We start from the raw sequence: 13,600 nt of genomic DNA on the forward strand, positions 1-13,600 counted from the left end.
TTAACTGAATTTAGTAAAATTATTAACATATATAGAATAAAATAAACATTTTTTAAGTATATGTACTTGCAAAAATTTAGAAACGGCTGTGTGTTCCTATAGACCATTGGGTTCACGGTGTCCGCTATAATGGCATGGACCAATTATGAATGGATGTCAGTACCTATTGCTATAATGGCACGCACCAATTATGAATGTCTGCTATACTGTGTTCACGCACAAAACAACATAAAAGATCAACATAAGCAAAAATACCTACTAGCTAAACTACGGAACTGGTGAAATAATAATAATAATAAAACAAAATAGGAATGGATGCCACAAACTCAATTATGAATTATGAATAAGAATGGAGAGAAGAGCGGTATTGTTGAATTGAAAAGAAAAAAATATATAGTATACTTGTTAGTTCAAGGACCTGAAACAAAAACAATAGTATAGGTGTTAGTTCAAGGACCTCTGAAACTCGTAGGTGTTTGTATGGATGTCAGCCAGACATAGTTCGAGGACCTGAAAGAAGAAAAAAACAATCAGCAAACTCACCATAGGTATATATATAAATAAAAATCTAAGCATAAGTAGAAGAAACAATAGTATATGTGTTTGTCAAACAGAAAGAAAAAGCTTAGATCAAAAGAAGGTTTGAGTTTCGGTTTCTGCTCAAAATATGTGATTATGGTGATTAACAAAATCTCATTGATTGATTGATTGATTTTTTTTTTATGGGCCATGTTGTTCTTCGATTTGAGCTGATTGATTTTCAAATACTTTTGTCCTCTTATAATTGACGAATTTGATGATCAAAAAGACGTGTCAGAAGCGCTAAATAGATGTCTAACCATTTCAAAGCAAAAGACCAAATACCTCAAAAAAAATGCACAACCCAAAAAAAATAAAAATTTTCAACACTTTTCTCAAAGCCTTAACCCCAATAGCACAAATACTAGCATTTGAGTAAAGAACTTTGTACCAAAGAAAATTGTCCTTCGTGGAAATCCTTTAACTTAACAACTTTATATAAGAGTAGTGATATTTGAACATCTATTTGAAACAACTTTTGTGACAACCTCTTTTTTCTCTCTTTTCATTGGTCAAAAACAATGGAGAGAGAAAAAGGAAGAGAGAGAATAGGAGTATAATGTGAGTATGCGAGAGAAAGTTGTCAAAAAGTTGTCACAAAGTGGTTGTACAAATATCATTTCTCTTATATAATGCTGAAACTTACCACTACTCTTGTACTCACTTTGAACCTTAACAACAATTGTTCACTAAATTCCCTTAGAGTGTGTTTGGATGGGGGAATATTTTGAGGTAATGTAATGTTTTGAGGGAATTCAATTATTTTGAGGAATTCACCTCAAAGTAGTTGAATTCCCTCAAAACATTACATTCCCTCAAAATATTTCCCCATCCAAACACACTATTAGAGAATTGCTCTTCCAAACAGTGAATAATTTGTTGATTTTTTGGTCATCCTTTGTATTTGTTTTAAAAATATATTTGCTTTATGATCCACCCAAAGTTCTAAAAACCACTAACATACCATTTCTTTTCACGTCTCTAACATCACCATCTGAACAAAACTTCTCATATCCTACCAAAATCAGAGTGGCTATATATTAAGAAAAGAACAAAAAAAAAAAGCAGTAGCCTTCTACTGCCTGGTTGAGGTTTATTTCTCACTTCCTTTCTTCTCTGTCTTAGCCCATTTCCATTTATTTTCTTAAGCATACTTTTATTGGTGCTGCAGTAGGAGACGACGTAGGAGACAGCTGAAACTGCTAAAAAATGAAAGAATCAAATGACGATGTAGGGAACACAACGCCAATCAAGGTGTGCCATGATCGTCGAGGCTTGACAACAAGATTATGAAGGTGCCTTGGGCATGGGTGGAATCGGTAAATAGGTAATTAATGAAACCAGCATAAGATCTATATATTTGCATTTTAATCTTCACCTTCTTTTGCTTTTTTCTTCCTGATTGTGATACAGAGCCGGCCCAAAGGGGCTGGCACTAAAGCAAGGGCTCTAGGCCCCCAAGTTTTATTAGGTCCCGTATTAGGCCTCATATTTTTATTTTTGAAAATATATTCGCACGTGAAATTTTGTAGACATGTTCAATCGAAATTCAAGTGGTATGTAAAAAATGAGTCATAACTCATTGCAAGTTCGATTTTAGTGCGAGCTATTTTATAGGTTATTTGAATCTTAAATTTTGTTTGCCTTCAAATTCATATCAATCTAATTCGATGTCGGTTATTCTAAATATATTAAGACAAGTAGTGTGTAATCAAAGTTTGTAAAAGTAAGAAATTAATTTATATTTGTATCATTTGAATATTATTTTGTTATTTTTAAATTTCTAACAATTGGTAAACAATGTCTATATTAATCTAGAATCTTGATTTGACTCATTTGTTTGCGGAGCAAGAAGACCATTTGGTGAAGGAGTACCAGGAATAGGTGAATAAAAAGGAGTTGTGCTATACCCGATAAATAAAATTTGGTGAAGGGTTACAATTATTCTCAAATTTGAATCATCACCTAGTAATTAATTATTCTGTTAAGCGACAACAGTATCCATGCTAATTCATACATTTCAATTTCATTTCATTACCCCAATTCCCTAATGCTTCCAACATTGCAATCTCTAAATCATGTACATGTAAGAATTCAAAAAGAGGGTAAGTAAAGTTATGAATGAATCAAATGAAAAATTAACTTCCATGTTCAGTTCCATTACTGGTAAGGAATAAATACCAAAGTTAAGAACTACAAGAAATTGATTTGAAATAAAATAAATAAGTTTACCATAAATGTGTTCAAAATTAGAGGAGTATTATTTACACTCTCTTTCTAACACTCTCTGTGACATCTAATATTTACTCTTTTATTAGGTGAAGCTCATGTCGATCTCGTAATTTCAAAACGAGTCTCACATAAATAAGTGGTGTGACCCACATGAGTTTTAACCAATAAGAGAGTATGTGTTAAAAGAATGTTTCTAATATTTTTTTTTTAAAGTTATATATGTATGAAATTGATAATCATGACGTTGAATAATTCTTCTACCGATAATCATGTGATCATGATTATACACAAGTAGATGATCATGATCAGTAATTGATCTCCACAAGTATCATTTGAATTAATATTTTTTATTCAATTTAACACATACTCTCTTATGGGTTAAAATTGAAAACTGCTAATCATGATCATCTACTGTATGATCATGATCATTTGGATCATACAGTAGACGAAAACATGATTATCAGTTTCAAATTTCAAATTTCATACATTTCAGTATTCCCAACCAAAGATAATTTGTTTCGTCATAACGTTTTAGATAATAATTCTTATCTGTGTGCTTCTGGATGCGGCTCTCTGGAAACTGCTAATCATTTATTCATTCATTGTTCGCTATTTGGATCGGTGTGGAATGATATTCTTCATTGGGTTGGTTTTTCTATGGTGGCTCCGTTCGATGTCTCAGATTATTATTTTCAGTTCATTTTTGGTGGCGGAGCCTCTCAGGTGCGGAAGACTTTGTTAAACGTCATTTGGTTCTCTACCGTTTGGGAAATATTGAAAGAAAGAAATAACAAAATTTTCAAGGACAAAGATTGCTCGATTATGCGTATAGTGGACAAAATAAAGTCTATTTTCTTTTCGTGGTTAAAGGAGAAACTTGTTCAATTCTCTTTCAATTACCATGGATGGTGGCTTAGTCCCCTTGACATGATAGGCAATAGTCAATTGTTATTTCTTTCATTGCTCTTTTTTGTTTGTTTTTTCTTTTCCCGGTTTGTAAATATTGTACAAATTTTTGGTGTTGATAATATATTCCATTTTAACTTCTTTAAAAAAAACTCTCCTAATTTACTCATGTAAAATAAGAATGTCACATATTTTTGTGGTTTGTGACGGGGCGGATCGAGGATAGGGTTATTAGTGATGCTAATTTTTTTTTTTTTTTTTTTTTATGGAAGTGAGACTAAAAATTTTGGCGAAATAAATAACACAAATAAGAACATATGTATTAAGGAATAGGATCAAATGCCACCAAGGTGTCAAATTAAATTTTGACACCAAATCTCAACCTTTTATTATATTTGATCCAAAGGTTTATAATTAGTCACTTAATCATCATGTGACATGAAAATTTGCAATTGCCTTCTAAAGAATAATATCTCAACTTACCTAATTTAATTCCCTAATTTATCGGCTCTCTCTCCCGCTCTCTTATTTAGCTTTAAAACATGAAGAAGTAGTTGTAAAAAATACAGTAAACTTTTTCCATTATATACATTTCAGGTTCATAATCATAATATAATATCACTATAAACAAATGACTCCTACAATATATGAATGCATGGTACAGAAACACTGCTTCTCGCATATCATGTGAATGAGTGCATATGTAAATATATTTTTTGAAACAGTGCTTCTCGCATATCACTATAACCCAAATTTTAAATCCTTACATCCATAGTAATGTATATTCTGAAATAAATAAAAAAAGAAATTTCCTCAAGCATATCATCATGTGAATGAGTGCATATGTAAATATATTTTTTAAGATAAGTAAACGATATAAAAACAAAGGAAGTGGTCATTAATTACTCATTATGAAGGTTTTTTTAGAATAGACATGAATTAGGAAAACCTTAAAGTTGAAGAAGACACAAAATTGGAAATAATAATAGTCACATGAACTACATTAATGATTTAATATGAGCCTTTGATCAAATACTAATCAATGGTTGAGATTTGGTGTCAAGATTAATTTGACACCTTGGTGTCATTTGATCCCATCCCATGTATTAATCGTAATAAATCGTCAATCACTTTTATTCTTGTGCATAGATGTTGTTCATATTTTAGTGAAGGCTTAAATATGCAATCCGTCCCTGTAATTTGGGCGCGTTTTGATTTTCGTCCTTGTAAAAAAAAAATAAAAAACATCCTTCCAATTTTTTTTTTTGTTTTAAAAAGGTCCTTAGCCCCACTTTTTTGCTGACATGGGATGACTTTGGCCACGTGGCAATTGCTGATTGTGCAACTGTTGCCACGTAGGCCTGACGTGGCAGTCCACATCATTAAAAATTTTAAAAATAATTTTTTAATTCTGAAAATTATTTTTTTAAATTAAAAATATTAAAAAATCATAAAAAAATCACAATTCTTTTTTTGAAATATGAAGAAAATAATTGGAAATTAGTTTGTTTTAAATCTGGAAATAAATGTTGAAAAATAAAATTAAAAATTATATAATCTCAAATTTTATAACTTTTGAAAATATAAATTTCAGTATTTTAAAAAAAAAATGTAATATATAATTTTCAAATTAAAAAAAAAATGAATTTTCGAAAATTTAATTTTCAGTTTTTTTTCCGATTTTTAAATTTATTTTCCGATTTTTTTAATTTAAAGTTTTTTTCTTCAGAATTTTGATTTTTTAAATTTTTTTTTAAATTAAAAATCGAAAATATAATTCTTCAGTTTTTTTTCTAATTTTTTAATTTCTTAATTTAAAAAATGAATTTTCAGAATTTTGAAAAAGAAAACAAAAAATAATTATGTGGCATGCCACGTGGCCAAAACTATGCCACTTCAATTGAATAGTGGGCCAGGGACCTTTTTAAAACAAATTTTTTTTGCAAAGATGTTTTAAATTTTTTTTTTTTTACAAGGACGAAAATCAAAACGCGGTCAGATTACAGGGACGAATTGCATATTTAAGCCTTTAGTGAAATTTAACTTTTTACTTATAATTTAAATAACGTCGTAAAAATGAAAAATAGTTTAAATGAATGTTAAATTCTGAGTAAAAAATCTCAATCCGAAAATGGGTAAATTAGCAAATTATCCCCACCTAAACATTAACATGTAAATTAGCAATCTACACCCACGTAATTATGTACATTCATTTTTATAAGTTTTATCAAATTATTTACATTCACCTTACTAATTTACACCCACTCTCATCATTTCAAATATTTAATTACACTAACTTGTATTTACACTAATTCCTTAATATTCTTCCCAGTTCAATCCTTTTAAAATAAGGCAACATCTATTTACACTAATTAAAAGACTTCATAACAACCAGTTTTTTTAGCTTAGTGTAATTAAAAAACTCTCCGGTGGTTTTTCTTTTTTCTTTTTTTAGCTTAGTATATATTTAGTTTATGAAATTCTTTTACGTAAATTACGATTGGGAATACTTGACGACTTTTTATTACCTCTGATTATAATTTTATGTTTTTACTATAAATAAAAAAAAATTTCAACTAAATGCTAGATCTGCGTAAATAAAAAACAACTAATTGTTAGAGGTTTTTTTAGGTGTTATAATAGCCACACCAAGCCTCGCACAGATCCGGCCCCTGTTAGTGAGATACTTTAAATAGTTGGTATGATATATGTTAAATAAGTGATTAATGGTTAACGAAGTAACCCTCCATATTTTTTAATTAGATTTATTTAAAAAAAAAAAAAAATTGACTTAATTAAAATTATCATTCATCGTATTAAAACTACGGGAAAAGAATTCAGAAGTCCTAGCTCGACTGATAAAATGTCAAAATTGTTAGGCCGGATGCTATGACCGGGGCTCGAATCCTGGTATCTCCATTATGTGTGTAAGTTTATAATGGTTTTCCCATTTCGTCTATCTATAAAAAAAAATAAAAAAATAAACAACTATGGGAAAAGATATGTATCACGAGTTTGTTTCCCAAATCATCCCCAACTGTTAATTGCTAGGCTTAATTGCACTTTTGGACCCCTATCTTTCCAAAAGTTGCGGTTATGGCCCCCTAACTAATTTAAATACAAAACAGCCCCCTATGTTTTGATTCTTTGGCAGTTTTGGACCCCCAGTCCATTAGTGAGGTGCCACGTGTATTATTTAGGGGGCCACGTGGCACCTCACTAATGGACTGGGGGTCCAAAACTGCCAAAGAATCAAAACATAGAGGGCTGTTTTGTATTTAAATTAGTTAGGGGGCCATAACCGCAACTTTTGGAAAGATAGGGGTCCAAAAGTGCAATTAAGCCTAATTGCTACATGCATGAATACCACAAAAAGAGCACAGCTCTAAAATATTTGTTCTAAAAAAAAAAAAACTATTTATTCTTAGTCATAAAAAAAACTATTTGTTCTCAATAATGACTTCTTTATATAATGTTGAAACTTACCACTACTCTTGTACTCACTTTGAACCTCAACAACAACAACTTGTTCAATAAATTCCCTTCGAAAATTGCTCTTCCAAAGAGTGAATATCTTTGATCCTCCCAAAGTTCTAAAAATCACTAACACACCTTATTTTCCACCTTCAACATCACCATCTCATGAAAACCTTCTCATTTACTACCAAAAACAGAATGGCTATATACTAAGAAAAAGAAGAAGAAAAAGCAGTAGCCTTCCATCACCATCAAAGGCATATACTTTTACTGGTGCACTAGGAGATGACGCACAAGAGAAGGCTGAAGACGCTAAAAAATGGAAGACCTTCATGACGAGGCAGGGAACACAACGCCGTTCAAAGAATGCTATGATCTTCGAGGCTGTGTGACAAGATTCTAGAGCTTCCTTGGGCATGGGTGGAATCGGTAAATAGGTAATTTCCAAAGCAAACCGACAATGGAAATTCTTTGATCACGTTGTTTAGGCAGGATTGGCAGTTGTTAAAACTTAAAAGGCAAATCTAATGTGCATTCATTTGGAGAATATTGCATCAATCTGGAGAATTTCAACAACCTCGCCGGTCCAATTCCTTCAAGCTTAAGCAATGGCATCAATCTTGACCAATCTATACCTACACTGGCAAGCAATACCTCTGCGGCCGCCCCTTACAATGTACATCTAAGAAATTTTATCTAAGAGATACTTCTTACATAAACCAAAATCAGAACCATCTTCCTTCAAAGCGAAAGGAGTCTGTTGTAAGTTTGTTATTCATTTAGAATAACGAGGTTCGAGAAAGATAAAGGAGTTTGTTATTCATTTTTAGGATTATGCCTCCAAAAATTATAGTTAAAGTCGAAAGTAGCATATCTCGACTTCAACCATCAAAATTAATTAAGCTTAACTTTTTTTGCCTAACAATTGTAAATATTCCTCTTTATGCTGAAAAATTCGCATGTTTCTCTATTTTCATATAAACCACACAAGTGAGAGCCAAATAATGTTAAGTGTAGTTTATCCTTCCGACAACCCCGTTCAAAGCACATCGAGATGGATATTCTTTTTGTGCGTGAGAAAGTTGCTTGTGTTGAGGACCGAGTATTACATGTTCCTTCTTATTACCAAATTGTTGACATCTTCACGAAGGAACTTCCACTGCAACTCTTTCACGATTTTCTGAGATAGTCTCCAGTCTCCACATATGTCCACCTACTATTTCAATTAGGAGGGTGTATTAACATAGCAAATATCTTTTGTATATATCTTTTGCAACTTGGTTGAATTATTTTGGTACAATCTGCTCGTGCAAAGAATTATGTATGATTTGCCATTGATCCGGTTCTTTTGCTCTATTTTTGAAAATCTATATAATCTTATGCCAAGTAAGTTTGCTCCGGTAGATTTTAAATTTTTGAAAAAATAGCATTTTTATCCACTTTTATTCACCGGAATTTGATTTAAGTAGATTTAATATGGTGACAAATCCACTTTAAATTAAGGAAATCATATTGATGATTAGTAAAATGTAACTAAAGCACTTTAGTAACAAGTGCTTTACCTAACAATTGTACAAATGTTACTAAATTTAATCAGTAACATTTTTCATGATTTAGTAACAATTTTTAAGTGTTACTGGATGTTAATTATGCTGCAGTGATTGTTATTTCTTCCTCATGGCTAAAAGTTTTATTGTCCAAGTCTATCATAGGTAAATATAAATAAATTATTTTGTGCAAATCCACTTTGTAAATATAAACAAATTATTGTGGAAATCATCATACAAATATAAATGAAGTCTATCTTGATCATGTGTAAAAGTTTTATCAAACAACAATAAAATAATTTTTACGGGACAAAGTACAGGTTAGATTCCTCCCAAAAAAAATAACAGAAAAAGTAGAGGTTATATATATTTAGTGCAAAAGAGACTTCCTATGTGGTAAACTTACATTTAAATTTCTGTCTGAAGAGGTAATCAAATTTAGTGCTCGACACATTTACATAAAAATATTATAGAGCAATATAAAAAATATCTATATAATTAAAGGGATTATCATGTATGTCACCCTTCACTCTTCATTTGACTTATACATCCCAAATTAGTTGGTTATTCTGAAAAGGTAGAATTGATTCAAAGCATTGTTTGATTTGTTTCTTGCTATATATCCAGATTTCATACGTTATAGCGGCTATAATATTTAGGGTTTCATTTCTAAGATTTTCTAGACTATGAATCATCCAATCAATAAAGGATATATTATTCTGATTAGAGAAATTAATGCATAAGGGAGAGCCAAACCATATAATATTTGTGCAGACCAATATACAATCTTCTGATTAGAGAAATTTTCTAGACATCCAATCAATAAAGGATATATTATTTCGTGTATTAATCCTAACAATATTCCTAACAAAAAATCCTAACAATATTCTATGGAACTTGAAAACAAGCCAAAGCTATACTAGAAGCCAAGTAGGTCCTTCATCATTGACTGTGGGTGTGACCTTATATTGAAAAAGTCACACATGTTTTTTTATCTTTTTATTACCAGCCATGACTAATTTCCTAATAGGGTTAATTGAAACCGAGAGCAGGTACATGATTCAGATTCTTTATTGATTGATTGCTTTTTTATTTTTGACCCATGTTGCTCTATGATTTGAGTGAGTTTGTGGCTGTTAGGTGAATGGAATTGAGAATGGAGATTTCATGTGGATAGAATTTGGGATCATGGAATGTGGTCCATTGTTAATGTCTGTACTAAGAGTTATTGATTGTGTTGTTTAAATTTTTTGAGTGGTTAATGTGGATAGACAGTAGTACATCTTTAACTCATTTTTTCATATTGCGACGAGTGACATCAACTTCATATTATGACAGTAGTACATCTTCTTAAGAGTTATGACAGTAATTACAAAATCGGCTTGTAAGGTGAGGATTGTCTCCTCTTTATACACTCTTCTCAAGAGTCTTATCTATCCGACGTGGGACTTACGTTTTACCGAATACACCCCCCTCATGACCAATCTTTTTAGGCTTGATTCGTGAACATAAATGGTGGGTGGCCCGATAGCAGAAACCTAATAGCAGGTGGCCCAATGGAGCTTGGAGAGGCTCTGATATCATCTTAGAAATCATGGTTGAGCCTAACAAAACTCCAAAAAACGGGCTTGTTAGGTGAGGATTGCATCCTCTTTATATACTCTTCTCAATAGTCTCTGATGTGGGAGTTGAGTTTTTCCCAATAAAATAATTTGTGTTTGAATACATTTATGTAAAAGTGGATTGAACTGTAAATTCTTGTTTAAAAATCAATTCTTGAATCAAAAGTTGAAAATCCTTCAAACCAAATCAATTCTACTCGACATCAACCAAAAATGTTACTAAAATAAAACAACTAGTTCAAATGAGAAGTTTCAACTCATTAAATGGTATCGATCTTGTGTTTTCACCGCCGCTTCTGATTTTTTTAAATACACTTTGTCCTCTAGGAATTGACTAAGTTATAAAAAAAAAAAAGGCTTAAATATGTAAAAGGTCCCTGTAAGTTCGCGCATTTTTGGTTTTCGTCCCTGTAAGTTTTTTTTTTCTAAAATAAACCCTGTATCTTCTTAACCTTTTGAAAATGGTCCTTGCCGTTAGCTTCTGTCAACAAAAACGCCACTGTGGCTAACGGAGCACAGGTGGCAAGTTATGAGTTGGCACATTTGATGAGATGGCATGAGAGATGATTAGTTGTGTAAAGACAGGGACTAAAATCAAAAACGTAAATTACCACAGGGACTAAAATCAAAAACGTAAAATCAAAATTTCATATTTAAAATCAAGATCTTATTCTTCTTCTTCCCTCATTGTCTTCTTCATCTTCATCACCATATTCATAAATCATCAACACCAAACCCAGGAAAAGAAAAAACAAACATATATTTTTTAAACAAAACTAATAATCATCAATCAACAACAACAAGACCCACTATTCATCAACACATTAAAACAACACAAACTCTTTTCATCAATTTCTAATGGAAGCCATTTGAGTTAGTTTTCTATTCTTCACTAGAGCAGCTAATCCTCTGCTTAAAACTTCTTCAGCCAAACAGAAGAGGAGGGGTGAGAGGGGATCCCCCTGCCTCACTCCTTTAGTGCAGTTAAAGAAACCAACAGATTTTCCATTAACATTGATTGAAATTTTAGCAGAATGAAGAATGTTTAGAATCCAATCACAGAAAAGCTGATTGAATCCAAAACAATGAAGAACATGTATGAGGAATTTCCAATTAATAGTATCAAAAGCCTTTCTCACAACAATTTCCAAGGCTAAGTTTCCCCCATAAGACTTCTTGTGAAGAGAATTAATAGCTTCTGAAGTAGTTAAGATGCAGTCTTGAATATTTCTACCTGGAATGAATCCCCTTTGATTTATAGAAGTGATTTTGGAAGCAATAATTCCCAATATATCAACCAAAATTTTGGTAATGATTTTGAATTGACATTACAATCAAAACATACGATTGAGTAATGGAATTAGAATAAATTGTTGAAGGATAAGGGTTTTGGTTCAAGGGTGCAAGGTATGGGATAGATTGGAGATAGTTTGAGAGGAAGAAGACTGAAATTTGAGAGGAAGAAGAAGATTAACCGTTTTTTTAATTTCATCCCTGTGTCAATTTACGATTTTGATTTTAGTCCCTGTATTTTAACAACTTATCATCTCTCATGCCATCTCATCAAATGTGCCAACTGCCACGTGTGTTCCGTTAGCCACCATGGCGTTTTTGTTGACAGAAGCTGACGGCAAGGACTATTTTCAAAAGGTTGAGAAGATACAGGGTTCATTTTAGAAAAAAAAAACTTGCAGGGACGAAAACCAAAAATGCGCGAACTTACAGGGACCTTTTACATATTTAAGCCAAAAAGAAATTCCAAAATTATCACTTCCCATTTTCCATTTTTTAAGGTCAAATCAATAAAGTTTTTGGATAAAAAAAAAAAAAAAAAGTTTTCTAGAGTTGGGATAGACCTCAAGGCTTAAGAGATTGCCACACTGATAATGGTTGTTGAACTTACGTCCTTTTATGGTACGGGTTCAACTCCTAACCAATGTTCTTTGGCATAATAATTTTTCCAATAGTACAAGACATTTTTTGGTGTAATTTTGTGGTACTTGTCATGAGAAAAAGAAAGTTATTTTCAGGTGCATTTTTAAAACTAGATTCGAGCCTAAGACCTTTATTAGGTCATTAACATTGATGGATTTTCCATCCTTATGGACTGTTTGTTTGGTTCAAACTCGATTATAGATACAATCAATGACTATTAGGTCATTAACATTGCAAATCTAAGGACAAGGGTATTTCAATATCTTTGTTGGAAGAACTTTGGCACTCATTGCAATTCTACTCAGTCCGAGGGATTAATCTCTGCACTTATATGCAAGGAAACCCAATTCAAAAGAAAATTAATCCCTTTATTTAGACTCTTAGACAATGTCCATAAAACATAACTTAGTATAACATTTCAAAAGAAAGACTCTTAATTAGACAATGTTCTTAAAACACAACTTAGTATAACATTTTATTGTTACATATAGTAAATAATATCAGAAAATTAAAGTATCCACAAGGGTATTATTTTTTTGAAGAAGCCGAATGGTATAAGTTATTTAAACCAACAATTCAATCGTAACGAACACAGGGTATGCAAGAAGTGTATCCAACGAATATTGTACACAACTAAATTCTTACCACTACTACACGAAAGATTCTCCAAATAAAATTGTACACGAAAAATATTTCAAAAAACTATTTGTTCTCAATAATGATTGCTTTATATAATGCTGAAACTTACCACTTCTCTTCTCTTGTACTCACTTTGAACCTCAATAACAACTTGTTCACTAAATTCCCTTTGAGAATTGTTCTTCCAAACAATGAGTGCTTCTCATAGTGAATAATTTGTTGTTTTTTTTTTGTCATCCTTTGTATTAGTTTTAAAAATATATTGGCTCTTTAATTTGATCCTCCCAAAGTTCTAAATATCACTAACAAATCTTTTTTTCAATACCAACATCACCATATCAAGAAAACCTTCTCATATACTAACAAAAACAGAGTGGCTAAATACTAAGAAAAAAAAAAAGTAATACCTTGCATCAATCTGAAGAATTTCAATGTCAGCTTCAACAACTCCCCTTACCTTGATTCATCTTCCTACGCGGGCAACCAATACCTCTGCGGCCGCCCCTTATCCAAACCCTGCACTGCCGATACCGCCGTAGGTGAAAACGAAACTGATATTATATTCATCATTTGGATAAGCGCGTTCTGAAACTGCACTCATAATTTTCCTCGTTCATCAATTGATTCATCGCTGTTTTCATCAATTGAAGAACGAGGAAAATT

Source organism: Medicago truncatula, chromosome 4 (genome assembly GCF_003473485.1).
Source record: "Medicago truncatula cultivar Jemalong A17 chromosome 4, MtrunA17r5.0-ANR, whole genome shotgun sequence".
Taxonomy (NCBI): domain Eukaryota; kingdom Viridiplantae; phylum Streptophyta; class Magnoliopsida; order Fabales; family Fabaceae; genus Medicago; species Medicago truncatula.